The sequence below is a fragment of the Trifolium pratense genome, linkage group LG3, assembly GCF_020283565.1.
Source record: "Trifolium pratense cultivar HEN17-A07 linkage group LG3, ARS_RC_1.1, whole genome shotgun sequence".
Taxonomy (NCBI): domain Eukaryota; kingdom Viridiplantae; phylum Streptophyta; class Magnoliopsida; order Fabales; family Fabaceae; genus Trifolium; species Trifolium pratense.
Window position 1 is genome coordinate 49,890,795 of NC_060061.1, and position 24,586 is coordinate 49,915,380.

General features: G+C 31.8%; 1 long non-coding RNA gene and 2 other non-coding genes across 4 annotated transcripts; 2 read left to right on the forward strand and 1 right to left on the reverse strand.

Moving 5' to 3' along the window:
• The first annotated feature begins 1,943 nt into the window (after window positions 1–1,943).
• Window positions 1,944–2,025, forward strand: TRNAS-AGA. The gene has a single exon. It is a non-coding gene; the product is annotated as a tRNA-Ser (tRNA).
• A 335-nt stretch (window positions 2,026–2,360) lies between these two features.
• On the forward strand, window positions 2,361–2,442 carry TRNAS-AGA. Its single transcript has one exon. It is a non-coding gene; the product is annotated as a tRNA-Ser (tRNA).
• Window positions 2,443–21,495: 19,053 nt separating this feature from the next.
• LOC123917510 lies at window positions 21,496–24,393 on the reverse strand. 2 transcript variants are annotated; one of them, XR_006812476.1, is made up of 3 exons: window positions 23,947–24,383; window positions 22,058–22,141; window positions 21,496–21,962 (listed from the first exon to the last, which is right to left on the reverse strand). It is a non-coding gene; the product is annotated as an uncharacterized LOC123917510 (long non-coding RNA). The 2 variants fall into 2 exon arrangements; XR_006812475.1 differs by having other exon boundaries at window positions 21,496–22,141; window positions 23,947–24,393.
• Window positions 24,394–24,586: the final 193 nt, after the last annotated feature.

Genomic DNA, 24,586 nt, shown 5'->3' on the forward strand with positions numbered 1-24,586 from the left:
TACTCAACTCTTCTCCTTTTATTGTTGCATCAATGTTCTATCCACAAAATTAAACCACAGTTATAAACCTATAGGTAATAAATGTTACAATTGTGTACGTTGAGGTGTGAATTTCAATTTTGTCGGCCAACACGAGTTGTTCAGATCTTATATAAGTATATTTCAGTAAACCAAATATGCACTCTTAGTTCTTAAGAAAATGAATTTAGAGGCCAATATGGTGAGAAAATGAAAAACGATTGGAATTGAGTGCCAATATTTTGAAATGAAAGAAAATGAATGCCATGTTGACATGTAGTAGTGGTACATAATAATGAAAAGATTGTCTTGTTCAAAAATAATGAAAAGATTGTGAAATAGAAAGGAAATGAAAAGCGATTTAAATGAAAGATTGTGAAATATATATAAAGGAAAATCAATTTTAAAGATGCTTAGAAAAATTAGAGAAGAGCTTATAACTAGAATGACAAAACTATTCGTTCCGGGTAGACATCAACATATAGTTGAGTCACTTCTAGTTTGGTTTTTATGTTGTTTTTCTTAAATGTTTTAGGAGAAACAAACAAAAATTGGAAACATTTTGTACCTAGAGAAAGGAAGCCATGAAATTTGTGGTCCTTTACAAATTAGATTATTTTTGGAAAACAAAGAAAAAGAATAATAGTAGCTTTTTAATAAACAAGAAATTTTAAAGTAAAAAAAAAATTAGTAGTGAAGTTTTTTTGTTTCTTGTCTAATTAGTAGTGAAAATGACATTACTTAAAACACAATAATATGAGATTTGGTACCATTTGACTAAATTAAATTTAATGAAAATGATTTCAATAAACAATTTAACATAGTTAAACGAAAAACTAAAAAAATATTATAAATAAGAAAATTTATAGAGAATCATCGGTTTGGATTTTTATACATGTTGAGTCACTTCTAATTTGGATTTTATTGTTTTCTTAGTTGTTATGGAAGAAACAAACACAAATTGGGACCATTTTGTAGCTAAAAAAAGAGAGCCTAGAAATATGTGGTCCTAAGCAACATATTCTTTAGAAAAGGAACAAGTATAGCACTACTTTATAAAATAACAATGGTTTGATTGCATGCACATGTATCCCAATTGTATATGTAGTGTAGTCAATAGAGAGAAGCACATGTCATTTTATTCATGGAAGAAGGTTGAGAAAAAGTGGCGGTTGGATTAGAGCATTAATTTATTAACTTGCATATATTAAGAAAAAGATGGTGATAAATGAGAAGGTAATAAAGGAAAATAAAATAAAATTTGAGAATTAATTGAATTGCAAACATTTATTTTAAAGTTATTATGATATTATAGTACGAAATTTTCATTATAGTAGTTTAATACTAGTGAATAGTCTATTTCAGGAGAGCTACGAAACTCACAAAGTGAATTCTTCGTTTTTTACAGAATTTTTTCCTATACATAAAAATTAAGAATCAAATTTCTAACCACTTATTTAAATAACCAACATTCTTACTTTCTAAACTAATTCATTGTTGGTATTAAAATTGCAGACATTATTAGTGGCCTATGGGAACACTTATGCTTCTACATTTTTATAAATTAGTAAAATATATCAAATAATGCAAGAGTTTAACCAAAATGAATTGGTCAAGTCATAAAAATATTAGGCCTCTTAGCTAGATGGTTAGAGGTTCGATTTTTAGTTCCTGCATATGAAAAGAATTTGGTTAGTGCTAAGGGAGAACAAACCTTATGTGTTTGTCAAATTTTTCAATGGAGATTAATCATTACTAACGATAACGATAAATCAAAGTTAACGATTGTGAAAATTTTGTACATAGAAAAAAAATTCAAGGAGTAATATTTAATTATTAAGTTATACATGTTGCACGGGCAAATGTGTTTGGCGAATTTAATTTGAATACTCTAGTACCTAACTTACATTGTCATAAACAACAACGTGGTCGTGCCGGAGTGGTTATCGGGCATGACTAGAAATCATGTGGGCTTTGCCCGCGTAGGTTCGAATCCTGCCGACCACGCTTTTTTTTAATTTACCTAAAAAAACTTACATTATTGGACACCAGTGTCTTAACTAGATGGTTAGAGGTTCGATTTTTAGTTCCTGCATATGAAAAGAATTTGGTTAGTGCAAGGGAGAAAAAACTTTACGTGTTTGTCAAATTTTTCAATGGAGATTAATAATTACTAACAATAACGATAAATCATTGTTATCGATTGTGAAAACTTTGTACATAGAAAAAAATTCAAGGAGTAATATTTAATTATTAAGTTATACATGTTGCACGGGCAAATGTGTTTGGCGAATTTAATTTGAATACTCTAGTACCTAACTTACATTGTCATAAACAACATTGTGGTCGTGCCGGAGTGGTTATCGGGCATGACTAGAAATCATGTGGGCTTTGCCCGCGCAGGTTCGAATCCTGCCGACCACGCAGTCCATGCTTTTTTTTAATTTACCTAAAAAAAATTACATTATTGGACACCAGTGTCTTTTGCTAAAGTTTAATGTTATCTCTATTTTCTATTTCATATTAATTTATATTTAAAATATTCACATTTTAAATAAATTTTATCTAAAGATACCAATATCACTAAAAATTTATCTTTATGTAATATTGAGTAATCTTTCTATTCTCACTGTTGAATAATTTTAAGATGAAAAAATGAACTGAAAAATTTAGTAAAAGAGAAACCAATTGGGACTTGGAGCTCACACTTCTTGATTTTGGTTTCCCTCAGATAACTATATCTCTCTCATTAACAAAAAAGTGTCTCATTTATTTGCAACATACAATGCCAATCAATTTGATGACAAATCTATTTTGATGTTTTCTCTCTAGGCCTCCCATGTATCTTTTATACCTCCAAATATTCCAATTTTGCTCTTGTTAAAAACTTCGGTTCGCAGAAACCGAAGTTTTTTTTAGTTCAAATTCAGGAAAAATTCGGTTAACAGAAACCGAATTTTTTTTTTCAAGGCAAAAAAAAATTCGGTTCGTAGCAACCGAAGTTTTTATTAAAGGGCAAAAAAGTAAATTTCAGGGGGGAAGAACCATGGGGGGCCTAATGAGAAAACATCATCTATTTTTCATGCAGTACTGGGCCAGCCCAGCCAGATCCAACATTCTAATCTGACTATTTGTGCTGGGCCAAAATGCTTTGTTCAGTTTTTGTGAATTTCTTTTTCCAACCTCCACTTATCTTTCGCACCCCTTAGAAACTCAAAACTGTCATTGGGCACTTTTTTTGTTTTGGATTATAGAGTCCTTACTTTTGCAAATATATATATATTTTTTTTATAATTTTTTATAGAATCTAGATGCGTAAAGAGTGATTTCTACACATCTTATTTTAAAATCGGGATGTGTAACATGTACTTTTGAGGACTTTGACATATAAATTTTCATCAACATAAGAAACACAAAATGAATTATTAAACCTCTATCAAATTTTCTCCGTATGCAATAGTTAGGTTTTAAATCTGTAACACTTATTTAAAGTGCAAATTTTTTACCATTCAAATGAATTCATTGCTGATAACCTTTTGGAATCTTCCAATATAAGATAGAACAAATTCATTTGTCTAACATTCAAAGTGAATCAATACAGTTATGTGTACAATATATAGAAATTTCAATTTGGATTTCACCTCATGTATAAAAAAGAATATGTGCAACCAAATTTCCACAATTAACCTCTGACATAACTTGCTTCCACAATCTAGGATTTAAAAGTCAACTTGCTTCCATAACTTGTTTCTTGATATAATTTCAAGAATATGTTGAGATGTTCACTACACAAACATATAGCTTGTCAATGGTTCATTGGTTCTTGATGACTATAAACATATAGTTTTGAATGAAATTTTGGTTCAATTTTTTAAATTTTTAGTTCCTCCATTCACTACAAGAAAATTTGTCTTTAGCGACTGAATAGGAGCTGCTGTTCTTTCAAACCGTCGCCGGTAATTTCAAATTTAGGATTTACGACCATTTCATCTAAACCGTCGTGGGTTATCACTCTCACAGTCTCATTCCATCTATTTTTCTTTCAGAACCCGCTTGTTTTTTTACTCACAACTTTCGTTCAATCGCACTCAGATTCAAACTCGTTTTTACCCAGCTCGGGCTTTGGAAATTCAGGCACTTTAGGTAACTCTGGTTTTGGTAATTCAGGAATCATTGGAAGCTCGGGCTTTGGTAGAGGTGGAAAATCAAATTTTGGAATCTGAGGTATGTTTGAATCTAGAAGATTGCATGCCCCGACAACCATTGTGTTACTTCTTGATAACAAGATAGCTAGAATCACAAATGGAAAAATGGTGGTTTGCAAACCAATGTAAGCCATGGTTTTAACCAAAGCTGATGAGAAAAACTTGATGAAAATATATTAGAGTAGTTGGTGCTCTTTTCTATATGCTAATGATTTTGAAATGCTTTGTAGTGTGTTCTGCATATGTTATATCTATGGTTTTTATAGATGTAATTGTGTGACTAAAATGGGTAAGCAAGGGTGAGTTGGTGGGATTGTGTACATATAAATACTATTAGTTCAACTTCTTACCTATGAATAATTATTGTTATTAGTGGCGGATTAAAAAAATTATATTTTGGAGGGGCTAAAAAATACTCCCTTCCTCCTTTATTATGTAACCTCTGCAAAAAGGTACCTAGAGGGGAAATATTTGAGGGGAAATGCTTGTGTGGAAAAAAAAGAAAAATCTAAGAGAAACTGAGGTATTAAAAAGTGAAAAAAATAAATTTGTGGCGACTGGCTTGTGTTTAATTGTAAATTAGTAGGTCTTATGCCTAAAAGTATATATTAAAAAAAATTAAAAGCAAGATATATAGTAGTATTTGCATTAAAAAACATGAGCTGGTTCATCATGGCATTGCACCGGTACGTGTATCATACACTCTACCGTATGTGATCATCAATCACAAAATACTCATACTAAATTTCAAGGGATATCATACTTAATTTGTCAAATTAACTAACTGAATTACTAAATTTCAAGGGATATCATTGGGATAGGGTAGTTGAGTTTGAAGGTTGAGCCTCATATGAGGCATGGGAGGTGTTGTGTGTAAGTTAGGGGTGCAAGTGCACCCCTTTGGAATTTTAAAATTTTCGTCAATATCTTTATGTTTTATGCACTTTGCACCCCTTGGTTTTTTTTTTTTTTTGTTTTGTTTTGAACCACGATCTACTCAAAGATTCAAAATATTTTTTACTATTTTCATTCTATCCTTTCCAGTTATCTTTTTTTAGCTAGGTCTTTAAATCTCTAGCTAGAGACAAAAGCTCTTATGGTTTATCTTTTTCTAGCTACGTCTTTGAATCTCTAGCTAGAGAGAAAAGCTCTTGTGCTTATGGTTTAGCTAATGTTGGTCTCAATTTAAATAGCTAGCCTTACTTTGTGGCAAGAAGTCCCAATGGTGATTAGGGATAGCTTTTAAGCAAACAGGCTTGGTAAACCCTTTTTTGATTTATTCTCCCTTTTTTGGTTATATATATATATGTTGAGGGGTTAGCTCTTTGCTATATTTTCCAAAATGTTTTGTATAAGAGGGGAGAGTTAAGGATAGTGTAATTTAACCATCTGTTAAGGGAAAAGAGTAAAATCTACTCAAAAAAAATTATTTATTAAATATCGTAATGTATAATACTGTCTTAAAAAAATTGTATTCTTTTTTGTGAATAAAGCCAAAATTTGTCTATATAAACCGGATAACCAGAATCATAAGAAAAACATAACAAACATTTGTTTTCATACTAACTTTATTGCTCATGTTTTCTTGTTATCTCTACCATGGGTAGAAGAAAATTGAAACTTGCTTATATAATCTCTAACCATTTTCCCTTTTACATAATGTTTCCCTCCTTTGGTTAATGATTATATAAGCAGTTCCAACTTCCTTCTTCCCATGGTATGATAACCAGAAAAATAAATGAGATGAGCAAAAAATTAATTTAAAACGAGATTTGTTATGATTTTCTTTAGACTCCAGACATTAGACTTATATAAATCGAGAAATTTTATTTCCCAAAAAATTGTATATTCAAAAAATAAGAATACAATATTTTTTTAAAGCAGAATAAGTAAAAATAGAAAATACAATGTTAATGTTATGAATAATATAGATGTGGATGTCCATTAGTCTAGGCTCATATTCTTGGCCCATGTAATCTCCTATATATATGACTATCTCACAATGTAAATGACACACCTTGAATAGAACAATACAAGAGTCTATTCTCTCATCTCTTTCTCTCCTTCATCTCTTCTTCTCTATTCTTGTTATTCTCTAGGAATAGTTCATAACACGTTATCAGCACGATAGTCTCTCCCTTTCAAGAAAGGTATAACAACAATGGGAAGTGACAATTTTATTTTATCTATGATTTTTTTATTCTATTTTTTTCATATTTTTTATTCTCGTTTTTTTTATATTGATTCACAAACCTACGATCCAGAAGTATCGTGTTGATATGAATCCTGAAGATTCATAGTGTGATGAAATTTTAAAATATGAATCCTGAAGATTCATAGTATGATCAAATTTTAAAATATGAATCCTGAAGATTCATAAGCATACGCTTATAAAAGTACCGTAAAATATCTTTTAAAATATGAATCCCGAAGATTCATAGATATAAGTAAAATCAATATCATGTTAATCTTTTAGAAGAATTCAAAAACATCAATCCCTGAAGGATTGCATAAATAACTGATTTGATCTGTTATACAGTTCTTGAACAATTTAAGAATCAATTTTTATTCTCGACGAATTCTTGAAGAATTCGTTACGGATACATCTATGAAGGATCGTACAATTAGATATATTATATAGTTCTCAAAGAACTTAAAAATTCAAATTTTGTCCTCCATGAAATCTTGATGAATTCAATGTTATATGCATCCCGAAGGATTGCATAAATGATTATTTTTAGATTATAACAATGTTATATATAGTTCATGAAGAACTTCATATGAATTCCTGAAGAATTCAATATACATACATCCCCGAAGGATAATCTCATCAATTTTTGTAGAGTTCTAACAATTTATAATTTTTATTAGAGTTTTAGCAACTTATTTACTCTTATCTTATTTATTTTGTTGTTATTACTATAATTCATGATTACATTTTTTTTATTTATTTATATTTTTACAGTTTAATCATACATAATCTTGTTGAATTCCTGAAGAATTTAACACTAAAGCATCCTCGAAGGATTTCTCAAATAATACAATTTTGATTGTTAATGAAGATTAATTTTGATATAGTTCCTGAAGAACTAAAGAAAAAAAAAACTTAATATTGAAGCATCCCCGATGGATTGTGCAAAGAATGAAATTTTATATCAATGTTTTGAAATTTAGGACATAGTTCTTTGAGAACTATAGAAGGTTAATATCACGCATCCCTGAAGGATTGCGTGAAGAATGAATTGCTCTTACAATATAATTAAAGATCATGTTTAGATTATTCATTATATATAAATATTTCTCAATATTTCTTGAACATTATTTATATAGTTCTCGATTATGCTCCTGAAGTAGCAAATTTGAGAAATGATTTTAAGAGTATGCAAAAAGATTAATCGCATAAAATTTTGGCTTGCATATTCTATATACAACCTTCAATGCATATTCTATATTATTTTTTTCGATATATTATGCATATTATACAATTGATTTGAAATAATAGTATTATGAAAGGTGTATATTGCTTTTAAATTCACTTAATTATTTTATAGCTACGATTAATATTATTTTTAATTGTTAAATTAGTGGTTTTATTTACATTATCTTTTAAAATAAAGAATATGAATTATAACATTTAATTGTCATCATAATCACAAATTAATTTGTTACATAATAATCATGAATTATTACATTATCGGTAATTGTTAATTAGTTCTATTTAATCATTAATTTGTATGAATTGGTTTTGAGTAAGTTCAGTTACAAAATAAATTACATATTGCCGTTACTTTTTATAGCTATTATGAGTACCTATTAAAATTTCATAATTTTTTGTAATGTTAGTGTAATTAGTGTAAGATCGGTTACATAATAATGTAAGATTTATATATCTCAGTTACAGTTTAAATCTTACTCATGACATGACCTTTATTATTTTTATTCAATCTTTTAATTGTTAGTCTTCTATTTTTATATCTATTAAATAAATTGAAACCATCGATTATCATTCACCTTAATGGTCGTTATCTCTTGTGATAATTGTTTTATAGTTGACACCATTATTCTCAATGTCTTCTATGTTTTAGAAAATAAATCTCACATTAATTTGTTTTTGTTTTATTGAAATTTATTTCATCTGTCAGTTTCTTTTACTAAAGATCGGACCAATATATATATTTGTTTTAAAGTTGGCTACTATTCTTCTCTTCAAAAAGAGCAACGGTTGAGATTCAATTAATTTGCATATTTTCTTTTCTCTTCAATTAAACCTTCAGAAGCTCATGTGTGATTGATGAGTGTTTATAAGTGTTTTTTTTACCGATAGTGCAATTGCACATATAATTTTGAAATAGTACAAAATTATTGAAGGCTCCGAAAGAGTAAGTGTTGTAAAGAAATAAAGTTACATTTTACTAATGTATTATATATTTTTAAGTTCTTAAAGAAATTTATTATGCTTGGAGAAAATTCACATAAATAAATATCATATTGAAACAAATGAAGGACATCTTGTATCTTTATCTTACGTCAACATTTGCCTCTAGTTTGGGGTATACTTATATATATTTGTGCAATTGAAGCACACGTTCTTGTAAACCGGAAGTTTACAAATCATAATAAGTTTGTAATTGGCAAGATCAGTTGGGTCATCTCTGATCTATAATGATGCAAAAAATTTCTATGGATATGTATTGAATGACCAGAAGTTCATTCAATCTAATATTTTTTTGTGTATTACCAGCTCGCAAAGAAAATTGATAAATTAAGAAAACGAGCGTCTCTTATTTTTTAGAATATATATAAGGTGATATTTGTAAATCAATACACCGATCATGTGGACCGATTAGATTTCTAAAATTTGAATTGATGCATCAACCAAATGGTCACATGTATGTTTGTTATAAACTCAACCAGAAATTTGTGAGATTATTTTTAAGAGATCATTTTATATATATTATTCTAGAAAGTATTTGATAAATATCATATGTTAATTGAAATTTATACCAAACATCTTGTGAAATATGTTCATACAAACAAAAAATAATGGACCTGAAGATCCATTCTAAGTTATAGTTGGGAACACTCAAACATGTATGTTGAGATATTGAATAGCATCATGCCAACAAATTATTATATGCATAAGCTCTCCCCTAATTTATTTGAATTTTAGTTTATAAACCTATTTTCCCATATAAACATTTTTGGATGTGTTGGGTACGTCTCAATTGCTCCAATATAATGCATTTAAATGGGTAGTAAAAGAATATTGGGAAAATAATTTTTCTATGAATCTCCAAAGTGAGCCAATAATTGGAGATTTTTTACAACTTTATGGGTTGATTATCAATTGGTGAATTAGTTTTCCCAATATTAGGGGGAGATAATAAGCAGCTAAAAATATGAACTAGAAGTTCAATTGAAATGTTTTGAAATAAATTAATTATTGTTATTTTGATCCTCTTAAAAATCAATATGAACCAGAAGTTCAAAAGATAACTCATTTGCAAAATTTATGAAATCAATCAACAGCTGATAATGCTCCAATAAAAATGAATGTCTCTATTGGACAATCTAATATTGCAAATGATTCTTAACCACGCTTGAAGCATGGTAAGCAAATCGGTTTCAAGGATAAATTCCTCAAATAAGATACGGAGCTAAAAAAAAAGAAAGATGACCCAAGTGAGGATATGAAAATCTCAAAAGAGCATTTGACATAATTGATTTTTCAGTTCCAGAAGAACTTATTAGGTACCTAAAATTTATGAAAATAAAGAGATCTCAATAAATTATGTCATGAATGGAATACGATGAAACCGAGATGAAGTCAACGTTGACAATATTTTTGCACATAATAAAGCGCTATATATGTGATAAATGACAATGAGGATCATAAATCAAAGTCTATTAAGGATTATAGACAATGAAATGATTGACTAAATAGATAGACACAATTGATACAAAATTAAACTAGCTTTGCAAAGCGAAATGTTTTTGGACCAGTAGTTCATTTCATCTGCAGATGGAGATAAATCGATATGAATAAGTTTTCAAGAGAAAAATAATAAAAACAAAATGTTTAGAGTTTGAATTGTTATTCAAGTATATTGATAAATGTCAATCATTGATTTTCAAGAAGCATATTCACCTGAAGTGAATTCAAAAATTAATCAAGTTGAGTAGCATCTGAAATACTCAATTCATGTGAAATATGTGTTTTAACGTATTTGACTGGCTCACTTGATAATGATGATCCCTGAAGGATTTAGTTATATTTGACAATGAATTATTTATATCTGAGGCTTATATTAATGATAAAATATCATCTAGACTCCCGAAGAGCTTATGAGATATTCTCATTTAAATTTATAATTTAAATAAGATTATATAGCAAAAGTGTTAAAATAGTTTGACATTGACAAATCTAATTTGTTGTATACTAAAAATGGTTGCAATGTCATTTGATGTGTCATGCCTCAAGAAAATGATAAACAATTTGAATTGGTCCTGAAGTACCATATTTTAATTCAATTAAGCTCACTAATATATTTGCTATAATTTCGTAGTATTTTATTTTTGCCTATTCATCCAACCCAAATATTGAAGTAAAGCAAAGCATACAATTATTTATACTTTAAAGAAACAACAATATCATCCAATCATGTGAAGATTTTAGCACTACATCAAGCAAGTTGAGAAGATGTTTTTGTTGAGGATTGTAATTCAACACATACAAGAAATTCGTTGTTTTATTACAAAATGATGGTTCCTGCAACAACTCAACATGAAGATAATATCATACGCAGTGCTAATTTAGAGAAGAGTATAATAAAGAAGATATGACAGATTTTTCTACAGAGTCAACTTTTAGTAAAACTTTGGAGCAGCTAATACAGAAGATTATTTGATTTTTCATCTCATGTATAATAATTGTCTTTATGAGGGGGAGATATAAATATGTTCTGCACTCTTTTTCCCTTCACCGTGGTTTTGTCCCAGTGGGTTTTCCTGGTAAGGTTTTTAACGAGGCAGTTCACACACAAAGGATGTTGTACTCTTTTTCCTTCACTATGATTTTTTCCACTAGGTTTTTAATAGTAAGGTTTTAATGAGGCATATCATCGATGGACATCCAAGGGGGAGTGTTATGAATAATATAGATGTGGATGTCCATTAGTCTAGGCCCATATTCTTGGCCCATGTAATCTCCTATATATATGACTATCTCACAATGTAAATGACACACCTTGAATAGAACAATACAAGAGTCTATTCTCTCATCTCTTTCTCTCCTTCATCTCTTCTTCTCTATTCTTGTTATTCTCTAGGAATAGTTCATAACAGTTAAGATATAGTACGTAGGTAGTTTTGAATTTAGAACAAGAACAATGAATATTATTTATTATTATATTTAGTACATTATTTTTAATAAATAAAATATTTGTAGTTTTAATTTACAATTAACTCTCAATAAATTTTTATTTGTTTGTTCTAAATATATTTTAATATAGTTTATTGAATAAAAGAAATTGTTTTTTTTGCCTATATGTAATAATTTCTTTCACTGAATAAACTATATTTATTAAAGTCTATTTACAACCAAAAAATCTAGTTAGACTCCATATTGTAATTAAAATCATGAAATATTATATTTATTAAATATCACAATGAATGATATATTTTTTGAATGTCAAATAGATAGAGCAGAAGTACCAAAAATACTCAAAAAAAAATAATATACATAAAAAACACAAAAAAGATTCTAGAAAGAAATATGTTGGTGTTTTATGTTGGCCTCATTTTGCTAAAACAAATATTCAAGCAAGATGTTGGATAGAATGCTTCAACATTGGATACAACGTTCATGCTTCAACATTGGATACCACATCCAGTGCGCTCTGTTTTCGCGAATGATATATTTTTGCGTAAGATCTTTGAAAGATTTGATTGAAGATTTAATCCACGCCTTTTAATTTGTGTGCCAACACACAGGTGTTTCCAGAATCTTCAGTAAGCGATTTATGTGTTATTAGTTCCTCAATATTAAGAGATAAAAGATTTAAATTCTAAATATGGAATCCACAATAAATGTTCGTTTGAGATAAGGAGCGTTGTCACGTATAATTAATAATGGATCTCGTGATCAAGTTTTGTTTGCTAATCAGATCTTCAAGTTAAGGAAACAAAACATTTTAATTGAAGATTATTCCTTGAAGGAACCTTTAATCAAGCTGTGCTATTGAAGCCTAATTGAAGACCTAGCCTGAGCTAGTGAAGGTTATTTAAAGAATGTTGACACCATTGTTCAAGTAACTGAAACCAGATTTGAGTCTTACAAAGCGTGTGTTTAGGGTTTTAGTATTGTTAATTGTGTTCTGAGTCTTGTGTTGATTTATACACTGATTAGGAACTGTGTGTCTTTGTGTTGTAATATCTCTGGAGCTTCTAAGCAAGGAGATAGTGTGTGTGAACCATTCCTAAGCTTTTAAGTAAGGAATTGGTATGTGTTTTATGAAGTGTGTCTTCACCTGTTGAATCTAGAAGTGTATGATCACAGTGGCTGTGATCAAGAGGAGGTGAGCGGAGGTTCTCATACCTAGGTGTGACTTAGGTAGAATATAGCACGGGTGGTGATTAGGTGAGAAGTCATAAACGGGGCGTTTATTGAGGGCTTCAAACTAATACTATCATAGTGGATTCACTCCTGGATTGGTATCCCCCAGAGTAGGCTGTTATGCTGAACTGGGTTAACAAATAACTGTGTTATTCTGTTTCGTGCATTTTATATTTCCTTATTGTTCGTCTAGTTCAGTGTTGAACACAGTGTTGGATCATCGGATCAAACATACAGTGTTGGAGCATCGTGTTCAACATCGTGTTACTAGTGTGCCAGAATTTCAATTGGCATCAGAGCAGGCACCCTGTTCTGGATTTAGGGTGAGCTCCAGGGAAAGTACTTTCTGGCGAAATGGACAAGGAAGGAGGAACAATTTCCAGACCGCCCCTACTGATAGGGCCTGAGAACTATGACTATTGGAAAGCTAAGATGATGGTTTTTCTTAAATCCATTGATAGCAGAACATGGAAAGCTGTAGAAAATGGCTGGGAACCCCCAGTGGTCATTGATAAGGATGGAAAGAAAACCAGTGAAATCAAGCCTACAAAAGACTATTCTAAAGACGAGGATGACTTAGCTCTTGGAAACTCAAAAGCCTTAAATGCCATATTCAATGGGGTGGACATCAACATGTTCAGACTTGTCAAACGATGCACTGTGGCTAAACATGCGTGGGAGATACTTAGGAAAGCACATGAAGGAACCAACAAGGTAAAGTTGTCCAAACTTCAGATGCTTCGCACAAACTTTGAAAATCTGAGTATGAAGGAAGAAGAGACTATTCATGATTTTCACATGAATATTTTAGAATTTGCAAATTCTTTTGATGCCTTGGGAGAACCCATATCAGATGAAAAACTTGTGAGCAAAATTCTCAGATCTCTACCTAAGAGGTTTGACATGAAAGTGACAGCAATTGAAGAATCTCAAGATCTGGTCAACATTCAAGTGGATGAACTAATAGGCTCACTTCAAACACTAGCCTTTGCCTCCAACACTAGAGAAGATGAAGAATCAGATTTGGAGAGTGATGAAAGTTTGTCAGAAGCAATGGTCTTGCTAGGAAGACAATTCAACAGAATCGTGAAAAGAATGGACAAAAAGTCTAAGTTCAATGTGCCAAGCATCAAGCTCGACATCAACAAACAGACCAATGATCAAAGAAGGGCTAGAAGTGATGAGAAAACCAGTCAGTCAGAAGGGGTCCAGTGTCAAGAATGTGAAGGATATGGACACATCAAAGCTGAATGTCCTACCTTTCTGAAGAGACAAAAGAAAAGTCTGGCTATCACTTGGTCAGATGAGGATGACTCAGAGGAGGAAACTGAAAGTGGATCTGCAAAACATGTCAATGCGCTGACAGGTCTGTGTGAGTCTGATGCTGAATCATGTGATGAAACATCCTATGAAGAACTACTAGCTACCTACAAGGACCTATTCATCAGGAGCAATGAATTCTGCAAAGCCTTGGAAAAACAAAAGAAGGCGAATTGCCAACTACAGGCTGAGAAGAATGAATGTCTGGATATAATTAAGACTCTCAATAAAGAGATTGAAAAGCTGAATGAAGACTTGGAGCATGCTAGAAAACAAGTTAGAGTCTTTGCATCAGGAGAAGAAAAGTTTCAAGCCATGTTGTTAAAACAAAGTGCAGGTAAGAAACCTATTGGCTTTGACTATGAGATAGTGGATCAAGAAATGGGTTATAACAAAGCTACTATCACTACCCCCATTGATAAAACTTTTCCTGTTAGTGGTGGGTTACTACCTCCCCATCCTCCCACACATCAGGGAACTGACACATGGTTGAAACCCAAGCAGCATGTCCAGACTAACTCGATGCCTCAACATCCACCTCACCATCGATACAACGGGTCAAGATTTAGGACTAAAAGAAGGAATTGGAGGTGTCATTACTGTGGTAGGAAAGGGCACATCAGACCTTACTGCTACAAGTTGTATGGCTATCCACAGAATTCACGGTCACTTGAACCCAAATCTGAGAACGTGAATGTGAAGAAAGAGTGGAAGAAAAAGGAAGATTGTGTAAGCTTGATAGCTCATACATCTCTGCGGGCATCATCTAGACAAGATTGGTATTTTGACAGTGGATGCTCTAGACACATGACTGGAGTGGAAGGATATCTAGCCAATCTAAGATCCTATGCCACAAGTTTTGTAACTTTTGGAGATGGAGCTAAGGGAGAAATAAAAGGAATTGGGAACCTAATTGACAATGGGCTACCAAACTTAGATAATGTTCTGTTAGTTAAAGGACTTACAGCAAATTTGATTAGCATCAGTCAATTGTGTGACCAAGGCATGAAGGTGAACTTCACACAATCAGAATGTCTTGTTACAGATGGAGAAGGAAGACTGATAATGAAGGGAGTAAGGTCCAAATACAATTGTTACTTGTGGGTATCTGAAGAAGGAAATTATATGTCTACTTGTCTCATAAGCAAAAATGAGGAAGTCAAACTCTGGCATCAAAAGTTGGGTCACTTACATCTGAGAGGTTTGAAAAAGGTCATAGCAGAAGAAGCAATCAAGGGAAATCCAAAGCTCAAGATTGAGGAAGGAACTATATGTGGTGAGTGCCAAATAGGCAAGCAAACCATGGTGGCACATCCGAGGCTCCAACATCCGGTTACATCTAGAGCACTTGAACTATTACACATAGATCTGATGTCACCTATGCAGACTGAAAATCTTGGTGGTAAAAGGTATGTTTTTGCTTTGGAAGATGATTTTTCTAGATTCACTTAGATAGATTTCCTTAGAGAAAAATCAGACAGCTTTGAAACTTTTAGAAACTTATGCTTACAACTTCAAAGAGAAAAGGAGGTTGTTATTGTAAGAATAAGAAGTGATCGTGGAAAAGAATTTGAGAATGCAAAATTCTTTGATTCCTGTGCATCAGAAGGCATTTTTCTTGGATACTCCACAAACAGCAAAGCTTACAGAGTTTATAACTCTAGAACTAAAGTTACCGTGGAATTAATGAATGTGGTAGTTGATGATGCATCATCAACCAAAACAGCAGATGATGAATCATCCATTCAACAGTCATATGATATTGTATTTGATGAAGTTTCAGGTTCTAACAATGAATCTGCTGATCCTAAATCAAAACTTGCTCGTGTCAACAAAGTCCCATTTATCAGGGATTTAGTTGAAGAAAATAGTGTGAAGCTTGATCATGTTGCTATTGGATGCATATTCAGTAAAGCATTGGATGTTGTTGAGTTTGAAAGGCTAAGGGGCAAATTAGGAATTTGCCTGCATAAGGAATTATAGCAGTTAAGGAGTTTTGAGCGTGCAACCACATTTTTCACTTCGCTCCCACCAGTGATGCACGCTAATTCCGGGCAATCATATCAAAATTGCCATAACCGTGTCATAACATGCAATCAACTCTCTTTCACCTACTGTCCCACTGATTGTGCTTTGTTTGAAGTTCAATTCAATGAAAAACTATTTTATTCCAATCAGATCACCATGTTAAACTCTGATAATACTGTTGATGCTACTGTACAATCATTTGTAGTTGTGAATGATCATGTGGCTCCATCTGATAAGTCCATCTCTGATTCTGTTGTTGAGCTTGTTACTTTTTCTATCAAGGAGAACATTACTACCCTTGATGTTGCACAGAATGTTGGAACATCCTCTGTCCAGCCTAATCCAAATGCTGCCACTACCACTGAGTCTTTTGGTGATAGCTGTGATTTTGAGGCTGCTACTGAAGATGAATTGCAGGACAAAGAAAAGAATGATATTCCTGCTGATGCTATTGAAGACCCTAAAACAGAGGAAAATATAGAGAAAGTTGTCTCTCTTGGTGATAAAGATACTGAGTCTGAAAAGATAGTAGATGAAGAACAAGAGATGATTGATCTTGATGAGGTTGACTTCTTGGATGAACCTCAGCCAAAGACTGTTCATGGGAGATTGGAACAATGTTTTCTTATGCCCTTGTCATATTATGCAAACAAGGGGAAATGTCTATTTTGTGAATGTTGACTATGTGTGTGTTGTGATGGAGGTAGTAGATATGCTTTTTACAACCTCTAGTTAGCTGGATGAAAAGAAGTTGTAGTTTGAGCGAATGATTCATGCTCTGAAGCTTGAAGAAACTGCATTAGAAGCAACTGACGCAGGTGTTGATGAGAATCTGAGTGTTGGTGCAGGTGGTGATAATGAGGAAGAAGACTCTGAGGTTGAAGATGAGGGAAATGATTCCCCAAGACAGTGCCTCTGTGTAATGTTTTCTTTTGGATTTATTTTTCATGTGTGGGCTATGATCTAAATTTAAGCACCTTGTGTGCATCTGGACTGTGATATTCTGCACTGTGTCTCTGGTTTTTCTGCTACTTCTATGAAGACCCTATTTTGTCTAAAAAAAGGGGGAGTAGTTGGTAGTTAGTAGTGTGCAGTATGTTGATGTGCTATTTGATGTTGCAACATCTGATATGTGTCGTAGTACTTATGTTTGCTCTGTAAGGATTAAGGGGGAGTAAGTTCTGATATGCATGTGGTACTCGGATACCTTGTTATGATATGCACTTTTTTAGGGGGAGTAAACATGTTTGATTAATTTTTTGCTCATCTCTGATATTGAGGGGGAGGAGTATTATTTAGTGAGCATGATGTGCTGACAGATGCTCTAACATCTGGTGTGGGCACGCTAGCAGTATGTGATGTATAGTATCTGATGTATGTGCTCTGCATATGTTCTGAATGTGCTTTGCATGAGTGGTGTGTGATGTTTTGATACTCTGTTATGCATGTCTTGAAGGGGAGTAGTTATCTGATGTTTCATGATTTGGTGCTTAATGTTGAGACATTTTCCCTTCCTGTTGTGAAGTGTAGTATATGTTATGTATAGCAATGCTGCTGCATTTTTGTATGTGAAGTAATGCTTATGCTATTACAAGACTACGGATTGCTAGATACTAATATATGGATTTGTTATGCTCTGATACTCTGCACTATGGATTTCTGTGATACTCTTCGTTCATGAAGCTTCTGTTTGGCATATTTTGTGACTAAAAAGGGGGAGAGTTAGTAAGTCTGCCTGATGTACTGTTGATTGTTTGCTGAATCTGTGAAGAGTAGTATTATGTGCTGTGGTTTGCCTTGGTTTGCCTTCAGTGGCCAAATGCTAGATGTTCTAATCGATGCTGAATCACGTTACCTGATGCTCTGTTGAAAATGAACATCTTGATTCCTGAGAGTTTATTTCTCTCAGCCTTGAGGGAATTTATTTTTCCCCGATGATTCTTTTTATGAGAATATTTTTCACTCCATTGGCGTTTTCCTGTGAGGCGAGTCGTGTTCACTATTCCGCTGTTGCATGCCTCTGTTATTCTTGTGCGATACAACTATTCTTATTTGCTATTTTCATCTGAGAAGTTCTATTGAAAACTGCATTTAAAGATGTTCTACTTTACTTCATGACTGTGTGCTTATGTTGATTTGAAGAAAGGTAGGTGATGTATCTCTCTAGATTGGTTGAAATGATCTTAAGTTGTTTTAGCCAAAAATTGCCAAAGGGGGAGATTGTTGGTGTTTTATGTTGGCCTCATTTTGCTAAAACAAATATTCAAGCAAGATGTTGGATAGAATGCTTCAACATTGGATACAACGTTCATGCTTCAACATTGGATACCACATCCAGTGCGCTCTGTTTTCGCGAATGATATATTTTTGCGTAAGATCTTTGAAAGATTTGATTGAAGATTTAATCCACGCCTTTTAATTTGTGTGCCAACACACAGGTGTTTCCAGAATCTTCAGTAAGCGATTTATGTGTTATTAGTTCCTCAATATTAAGAGATAAAAGATTTAAATTCTAAATATGGAATCCACAATAAATGTTCGTTTGAGATAAGGAGCGTTGTCACGTATAATTAATAATGGATCTCGTGATCAAGTTTTGTTTGCTAATCAGATCTTCAAGTTAAGGAAACAAAACATTTTAATTGAAGATTATTCCTTGAAGGAACCTTTAATCAAGCTGTGCTATTGAAGCCTAATTGAAGACCTAGCCTGAGCTAGTGAAGGTTATTTAAAGAATGTTGACACCATTGTTCAAGTAACTGAAACCAGATTTGAGTCTTACAAAGCGTGTGTTTAGGGTTTTAGTATTGTTAATTGTGTTCTGAGTCTTGTGTTGATTTATACACTGATTAGGAACTGTGTGTCTTTGTGTTGTAATATCTCTGGAGCTTCTAAGCAAGGAGATAGTGTGTGTGAACCATTCCTAAGCTTTTAAGTAAGGAATTGGTATGTGTTTTATGAAGTGTGTCTTCACCTGTTGAATCTAGAAGTGTATGATCACAGTGGCTGTGATCAAGAGGAGGTGAGCGGAGGTTCTCATACCTAGGTGTGACTTAGGTAGAATATAGCACGGGTGGTGATTAGGTGAGAAGTCATAAACGGGGCGTTTATTGAGGGCTTCAAACTAATACTATCATAGTGGATTCACTCCTGGATTGGTATCCCCCAGAGTAGGCTGTTATGCTGAACTGGGTTAACAAATAACTGTGTTATTCTGTTTCGTGCATTTTATATTTCCTTATTGTTCGTCTAGTTCAGTGTTGAACACAGTGTTGGATCATCGGATCAAACATACAGTGTTGGAGCATCGTGTTCAACATCGTGTTACTAGTGTGCCAGAATTTCAAAATAAATCACCAAAATCACTCAAAGCAGCCATAAAAAACTAAAAGGAGAATAAAGCCAACTAAAATATAATGAATAATATCATCTGTTCTAACTTAAAAGCTAATTATATCTTTATTTTTTTATTTTACCTTAAAAAATTGTATTCTTTTTGTAAATAGTCAATATTTTTCAGGTCAATTTTTTTTAATATGCGGGATAACCAAAGCTATAAGAAAAGTATAATAAACATCGTTTTTATAATTACTTGTTTTCTCTTTTTTTTTTGTTCTTGTTATCTTTACCATAGGTAGAAAGAAAGTGAAACTGCATATATAATCTCTAATGATTTTTTCTTTTATATAAGCAGTTTCACCTTCCGTCTTCCTATGGTATGATAACCAGAAAAAGAAATGAAATGAACAAAAATTAATTAAAAACAAGGTTTGTTATAATTTTCTTTTGTCTCTGGTTATTAAACTTATATAAATCGTGATATTTTGCTTTCCCAAAAATATTGTATATTCATAAAACAAGAATACAATTTTTTTAAAGCAGAAAAAGTAAAAATAGAAAATTCAATTTTAATTTTACCAAAAAAGAAAATACAATTTTAAGATATAATAGGTAGTTTTGGAATTTAGAACAAGAACAATGAATATTATTTATTATTATATTTAATACACTACTTTTAATGAATAAAATATTAATTTCATATTTTTAATTTACAATATGGACTCTAAATAGATTTTTATTTGTTTGTTCTAAATATAATTTAATATAGTTTATTCAATGAAATAAATTGTTTTTATGCCTATATGTTCAAAATAAATATTTAATAGTAGTAACATATATTCCTATTGTCCCTACTTTCTTTCTATTTTGTTGTCGACATTTAATATAAGATATTTTACAAACTTCTAAATGCATAAATTATATCTTTATAAATAGTAAAAAAAAATAAAATATTTTTATCTTTATAAAATATCCTTATTTAATTTACAATATTGGGATATACTATTAGTTTTTTTTCCCTTATAAATCATTTCTTTATAAAACACGTAAAATTGCAAATACTATAATTATAAAACAAAACAAAAAAAAAACTTATTAGTATTTTTTTTAACAAGCCAAAATAAGTTATATTAATAAAAACAGTCACCTCAACACAAGATGTACTAAGATAGACTACAACGGTTTACAAAAAGTTAAAGAAAGAGAACCATAAACAAATGATATGTGTAATAAAGATATCATATATCATGTAAACTAATACAAATCCAAATTCAAATATAAAAGTTTCAAGACCAATTCACATCTACAATATAATTGAGGCATATAACACTACAACATTTTCATTCTACAAGAACGCCAAAAAAGTGTTATGTAATGTTAAAAAACCGTTTCCATAGGCTACGAGAACGGTTTTCCTGGCGTTCTACACCGAGGGGTTCTCTTAGCCTTTCAAAACGGTTTTTACTTTCAACGGCAACCCCATCAAGACAACCGTTTTCTTAGAGTCCCTAACAGAACGGTTCTTAAAGTTCCCAACCACAACAGTTTCTCTATGTTCTCAATTTAAACCGTTGCCATTGGTCTAATATAGAGAACGGTTTGCTTTTATCTACCACAACAGTTTTTAACCGTTGTCCAATGTAAAACCGATCTGGTAGACCCTTGACTTTATTAAATATCGAACAGATACTAGATACAGCAACGCTTTCTCACGTTGCAAAAATAAATAACCGTTCTTTTTTTTTTATACTGCAACGCTTTCTCACCATTGCTCTACAAAAAACCGTTCTGGTAGACCTTTTACTATATGATCTAAAACAACGTTTCTTGGCTAAAAGAACAATTTCGCAATGTGAAAAAACTATCATTTTATTTTCAATTTAATTTTAACATTCTTAAAAATAATAATTATTATATTGGACTTAAAGAATGATAATTTCAATATGACGAAATAATAAAAGACATAACAAATTATTAAACTAAAATGATTATCTTTCTATTATACAGTATCAAAATAACATCGATCAACATAAAGTTGTCCTAAATATTGTCAATCATTCACAATCAAACTAACATATTAAATGAATATCCTAATGTGAATCATTCACCATCAAACTAACATCTTCAAAATGTATATCCTATTAAAAAAACTTAAACATCTACACCTCTTCATCTTCAAAATCTTGCATTTCTTCATCGATATCGTTATTCATCATCTGCAAAATAAAAGTTATATAATTAAAATTCAGAGAAAATTGAAAAGAAACAATGAGCAGATCAACTATCTAATTAAAATTCAGAGAATATAATTATAACATAGAGTAACTGTACCACCCCTAACAACAACCAGCATCAGCAGAAACATCCTATTTGCACCAGAATTTTGTTAACAGTCTTGTACATGAAAATCAGATATTAAAAAAATACACCACAGGTGCCTGCAAAATGAAGACAGGATCTAAACCAAATAAATGCGCTAGTCTAGCCTACTTGCATCTATGCATGTATGTGAATACTGAAAAATGGAACATACCTTCTTGAAGACACTCTCTCTTAAGCAACAACAAATGTCTTGATCAAAGAAAGGCAGAGTTGGAGTATGGACTATAAACAGCATCTGTTAATGCATCAAACATATAGTTGTTCAAGATAGTAGAGAGACTAATGCTAATTAATAATAACCTATTCTCAATTAAAATAGTTAGATTTCACCAATATTACAATTCAAGAGACAGCAGAAAGTTGTGTCAAAAAAGAAATAAAGAGATAGCAAAAAGCTAATTGAAACACTTAATGGTTAATGGTTGGATCTATGACTTACAAAATTTAAAATAAAAGATTGGGTAATTGATATACAAATATAATAAGAAGAAATACATGTTCAAACAACTTGAATAACTTGCCTCACAACATAATCAACATATATAAAGCAAGCAAAAAGCATCTTGCCCCTACATATAAACACACCTATGCCTCTCCCATGATCACACGCAGAATATGACTTCAAAACCAAATAAAGACCACAATATCTCACTCTGATTGTGATAGCAGGGCATGCCACTACACTCTTACCTTTTATCTTTCTTTTTATTTCTATACATTTACCCCTACCTCATATCGTCTATATAACCAAACAACTCCCAAAACAATGAAAGCATATGAGGTGAAATTTATATTGTTACTGTATCTTACTAATTGTTTTCACAATTAAAATGATATTTACACACTTGTATGGTGCACAAAAATCAAATTCTTCTGATTCAAAACTCAGATTTTCTTTTGTACAAACATCACAGTAGACATACATGATGCATGTGCTCGTGACTTATACATTAGGTGACTCTCGATGATAAGAAACAAGAAACCGCTTTTTGGATATTTCCAGGATCAAATTTGGAGAAAAAAATCAGCATATTCTAAAAAAAGGAGATGTTCACTAAATTTTGACATTGAAGACAGTTTCAGGCTGTATCCGAAGATTCTGCAGCTTGGTCCCTCTAAACAGACATTTAATTAAGATACAATTTAATGCAAATAAGTTAATCAGAATGTGAGAAATGTTTAAATGATAATTTTGCTAAGTCTGATTAATCAATTTGAGATGCTTACATTTCACTAAATTGAAAAGAAATTTATATATTGTTTTGATTGAGAGTAATTGTACAGTATAACTAAGCCCCTCACAATACAGTGAAAACACTATCCCTGAACTGAAGCCTTATATTATAACAAAACTCCCAAAAACTAAGCACCTCTACAAAAACAATTAACACCAGAAAACACACAAAGCCTTGATCAACGTTTTGATCATATATAACAATCGGCCACATAAGTGATCGGGCATAATGCAAAAAACAAATCAAAGTTTGATTGCGATGAAATGCTATTTCAAATGAGCAATTAGTGATTTAACAGAACATTAAAATGATGCTTTATATTAAAAGATTGAACAAAATCAATGATTTATTTAACATAAAAGAGATACCTAACAAGTAACCATGCAACAATATGGTCTGTAATAAGTATTTGAAATTGTTTTCAAACTCAGAGGAAACCTCATTGAGTCTCCAGGGGCAGCGGCGATACCAACTTGAAACACCCTTGTGATTGTTGTCGAGGGAATAGTGTGGTACCAAATCTCAATAGGGAAGAGAAGGAAACGAGACAAAGCAACATAAATAGTTTCGCAGGGAATGAGACTACAGGATTCAGAGCAACTAGTAGGGTTAAATCGCAGGGTGAAAACGTGCACCAACAACAAGTGAAGTGATAGAAAATTCAATGAACAGAAATCAAATAATCAAATCAATTGAGTTCAACAAAACCAAATATTAAGACAAATCAAAAGATGGTAGACCTCAATCTTAATAGTGAGCCTATTGAGGAAACGACCAAGTGGAAAAGGAAGACATTGAACAGTACCTGTCGAAATTGATATTAAACTTCGAGCTGAGGCGTTGTTGAAACTGCGATTGAGCTTCGAACTAAACTCCGATTCAATAAATAGAATCGGTGGCTGAGAGATTGAAGCTCCGTAAGAGGAATTAGGGATTGAAGCATCGTGACTGGCAGAGGGATTAGGGATTCATACTTTTATTTTTGCTTCGTGAGAGGGAGATTCAGGGATAATTTCAATTGGAGGGATATTCAGTGGGAACGAAACCAATCGAGAAGGGATTAGTCAGTTTCGAAGGGTTTGTGAGTCGTTTGGAATTTATCAACCGAGAATTATGATAAGAAATTTAGGGATTTAGGGTTCTTGGAATTGATAATTTTGCACCAAAGGGATTTAGGGATTTGTTGTTTGTGATTTGGAGTAGGGATTTTGATCTTCTCATACGAAAGGGTTTCGTGATTTGTAGAATGGAAGAAAACTAGTTTCTATTTCTATGTAGTTTAGATTTGTACTTGTAATACGATGATGTGAAATTTTTCAACATAAAGAAGAACGGTTTTATATATTTTGTTTTTAAATAATTAGATATTAGTATACCCGAACGGTTTTTTGTCGTTGCCAAAAAGATACAATAAAAAACCGTTCTAATTGTATAATAAGAGAACG